General features: G+C 39.7%; 1 non-coding gene across 1 annotated transcript; it reads left to right on the forward strand.

The window, feature by feature from the left end:
* Window positions 1–4,130: 4,130 nt before the first annotated feature.
* LOC141645453 (U2 spliceosomal RNA) lies at window positions 4,131–4,329 on the forward strand. Its single transcript, XR_012544936.1, has one exon. It is a non-coding gene; the product is annotated as a U2 spliceosomal RNA (small nuclear RNA).
* Window positions 4,330–4,684: the final 355 nt, after the last annotated feature.

Here is a 4,684-nt window from a genome sequence, read left to right on the forward strand (position 1 = left end):
TGTTGTCCTGGAACTTCTACATAACTGTAACTCAAATCCTCATGATAGTATCATACATCTCTACGATTCCTTACTTTTATATCACATATCCTCAGTGAACATGTTCCTAGTTTTACTCCCCTTATTCTTTTCTTTTACCCTCAACAAACTCCCTTAATGATTCCACTCTTCATTATTTCTATCTAACTCTCTAGTGCTCCGGTTACCTTCACATTGCTCCAAACTCAATTCCCATTATTTTATGTCGATATCATCTCACTCTTTCTTACCATGGGTCTTCTCTCATTATACTATAACTCCCAATTGTCACTAATCTATCCATAAAGTCAACGTTTAAAGTTCAAACAATTGCATCTCCCTTTTTACATCACTAGGAAACCAAAATTTAACTCATACCGTTAGCTGCCCAAGGAATTACTCACTAGGCTCACATCGTGAAAATTCCAAATTAAATTCCCAAACTTGGTCACATCTTCAATTCCACGTCGCGACATATCTCTATCTAGGTTCACTATATACCCCTCTTCTCCATCCATCTAAAGCAACCTTTCATTACATATATCCTTAAGCAACACAATGCTAACCGTCTCCCTCTATAAGTCCTTACACATCCCGAAATGTCACTATTCATATCGCTCATCTCAATCTTCCATTCTCATGCTTCTTTACACATACATCACCCTTGCCCATATACACTTACTTTTATACTACTCAATACACGACTATATCACTCATCATATCTCACAAAACATGCTCTTTATCTCGATTAGCTCATCATTCTTCCCTTTTCTTTTTCCACTATCCTTCACAACCACATTAACACATGTCTTCCTTACCCAACACATGTCCCTCATAAGCCGTCATTCTCCATGTCATAACTTCCGGTAACTTACGTATCAAGACCGTCTCACATATAAAAGAATGCGTTAAGACTCAAAACATACATGTGTATATACCCTACGACTCAAAACAATGTAAAAACATAGCCACCAGCTCAAAACAAAAGTAAGGACATAGCCACCCACTCAAAGTGGCCGCCCAATGAGGTACTCGATCGACTACATAACATACTAGGTCGAGTACAAGGTACTCGGTCGAGTAATCAGTATTACTCGGTCGAGTTTTCGACTCGAAGCAAAATCAATTATCGCAGAAGGATTACTCGGTCGAGTATTGGGAATACTCGGCCGAGTAGACCTTACTCGGTCGAGTATGAGACCACTCGGCCGAGTTCACGACTCCGGACGCTAAAAAAAGTATTATCACGAGAGAGATTACTCGGCCGAATATGGAATACTCGGTCGAGTATAAAGGACACTCGGCCGAGTAGGGACTACTCGGTCGAGTATAGGCGCAGATTCAAAGACCGTCCAATTTTTGTAAAACAGTCGTATCTCACTCGTTACTTGGTCATTCTGGGCGTGTGACCTATCGTTAGAATCGTAAGAGGACAAGCTATCACCTCAACTTGGAATCACAGCAATATCATTTCTCGAACTTGACTTATAACAGTTTTAAGACAACCCTTCCGTAATCGGTATTCAGATAAATCAAGCTTTCTAATGCCAAAACAACTTGAACATGCATAAGGCAACAAAAACAACTTAATACTTCTAAATACCAGTACATGGATGAACTTTTATCATTCTCACATGAAAATTAAACACGACATTCATATGCATAGACACATGAGCTTAATCACATGCTACTACTAACAACCAAACATTAACATCATCATGATCATATAAATACATCCTACCTCACATTACATATACTCCAATTATTTCACCTTTCGTTAACACAATTAAACAAGATTTTCCATCTATATATGACACTCCACACCCCGTTTCAAAAGCCAAGCAGTAACCACATAACATGCTCCAGGTTCTGTCACACGCAACTACGCACTTCCTTTATCATATACCACCATGGTCAGATCCTTTCATTTCATCCAACAACAATACAAGGCTCAAGTTACAAGTATTACACACACATGACTCAACATACAAAATTTTCCCCCATGTGACCGGCTTGAGATTGTAAGGGCCTTAGTGCGACTCCGGGACGTCTCCCAAGTCTTTGCGGTAGCTCCAAACAACTCTCCCCGGGTTCATTTTATTTAGACTCCCTAAGTTCATTGGGTTCATTTGTTTTAGGTGCCGGAATCGTCGGCTCTGATACCACTTTGTAACACCCCCTCATACCAAGGTACCTTACCAGGACTACCCAAGCATGAAAGGCTGTTACCATCTCGGTTGCCCGAGGTTAGTATATATCAAAAGCGTCCGTCCTAAACACATTTAATAGAAGTACTGTAAAGTATTAATGTTTACAACAATCCAAATCCAAACCAAAACCAATAAAGTGAATACAACTGAGGACAACTACAAAATCATAGCTAAGACTCGTGATCGTGATACTACAACTGGTGATGACGACTTCCCCATGACCACCCAAGCTCATCAAATGCAATACCTGTCAAGTCTGCTCACCATCCCCGAATGGATCACCGCAGGTTTTACAAAACAACAACAACGGGGTCAGTACCATTCAATCAATGTAAGACAACAAACAATATAACCGGATGATCATCCTCCATAATAACCGACTACACACCGAAGTGTGTAGCCCCGCTGCATTACCCATCGCAACGGGTAATCCACTCCGCTTGATGGGTGACCGCATGACCCATCCCCACCAAGTCCGGCTCATCAACGAGCGACTAACAATCCCTGTCCCTTAATGTGCACATCCCCTCCCATGGCGGGTTCCACGGAGGGCGAACTAGGGTGTGAAGCCACTCCCGCAAGTGACTCCACCACAATCACACAAACCACAAAGATCACAATTTGTCACAACACAATCACCTCACCACCGTCACCACAACACCCATACTCCGATGATCAGCAGATAACAACAATTACAATACAATAGTAATCTCAATCAATTAACAGTACTGAGTAGGGAAAAACCCTACCTTTTCGCAATCCGATATGCTCTAATCAATCATACAATACGCAGAGCAATTACCACATCATCACCAACAGTAGAATAAGAGACTACACGCAAGGATCACGACGATTTGAACACACAACGAGAATGAGGATGATTAGAGAGTGATTAGGGAGAGATCGTAGAATGATTAGGGTTGGAATGATGTTTAGAAACTGACGCGGAATATAAAAATAACCTTAAACATTCCCTAATCAAACCGTCGAAATAACACTCCGCCAAACCGGACACTCGGTCGAGTAAGTGTATACTCGGCCGAGTGTCCCATACTCGGTCGAGTGTTAACTATACTCGGCCGAGTGTTCCTCGGCAGAACCAAAACAACACACAACCTCAGCACTACTCGGCCGAGTAGGCGCTACTCGGTCGAGTAGTCACCAAGGAAAATCTGTAGTGTTACAATCATAAATCGCGTTTTTTATGCGCAATCATAATTCTTATATTTTGGATAAATTGTCGGTTTATAATAAATTAAAAAGTAGCAGTGGAGATAAAATGATATAATAATGGACCCAAAAACCATGAAATGACAATTTGGGTTCAAATGGAAAAGAGGGAGAAAATGAAATATTTTATGAGTTGGGTTCTTATTTGTGAAAATTGATATACATTAGATAATTAAGTAACAATTAATCCTATATTTTTTTTGCTCGTGCTAGGTTGGTAGCTAAAATAGGAAAACATGCTAATGATAGTGGGATGTCCCATCTTCACGTGAATATTATTGTTGATGAAATGCGCATATTCAATTCTTTAGAATCAACTAATTTCTCGAATGTCAAACTTAGAGACTGCTGTAAGTAAGGGCCTTTTATCACTGGAGCTTCTTACAACGAGAAAAAGGGCCAATAAACACCCTAAAGAGTAGGTCATTTTGAAACGGGGATGTAATCACGTTTGGCAATGCTACCGTTTGTTACAGGTGATAAATATTTACATTTGCAACAAATTAAAAAGCAAAGAAACGTTCACACAACTATATTATTTACATTTTGTTTCTGTTTTACGATTTGTTTTTTTTTTGGGTTAATTGATGGGAATAATCTCAAACATAGTTCTCCTTCTTATATTAACCCAAATTATTTAATAAACCGTAAAAACCCAAACTATACCATCATTTAACTTTCTCGGCCATTTGGCTAAGATCGAGTGTAGTATCTGTTCTTATCGGTTTAATATCTGATAGGTGGTCTATATGCCCACTTACAATATTAAATTTATTTTTTTAAGAGGGGAGGTCCATCAAGGTAGCTTGCTGCCTGAGTCTTCACGTGTCGCCCATGCGTTGCACTACTACACGGGCCTAACACACCTCTCCTAAGAAAAGTCTGTCAAAAATAAAATAAAATAAAATAAACTTTAGTTGCTTTGGTGGAGGGCAACCTGTTGAACATGTTACCCCTTAATCCTAAATCAAGTTAAACCCTTATTTTATGAACTTATTCATTTCCTGTTTTAACTTTTTCACTCTTTCACCTTCTCCTACTCATTCACCACCATCATCCATCATCATCTTCATTCCTTTTTCCGGACGCCGTTGTAGCGGGCTCAATGGAGACGGTATTTTTTTTTAAAAAAATAATAATAACTGACACGTCAGTCGTATACCTGTCAAAAATACCAACTGGCTCTAACTAATATAGCTAGAGAAGTCGGGTCGATCTCCACAGGG

This window comes from Silene latifolia, chromosome 2 (genome assembly GCF_048544455.1).
Source record: "Silene latifolia isolate original U9 population chromosome 2, ASM4854445v1, whole genome shotgun sequence".
Lineage (NCBI taxonomy): Eukaryota > Viridiplantae > Streptophyta > Magnoliopsida > Caryophyllales > Caryophyllaceae > Silene > Silene latifolia.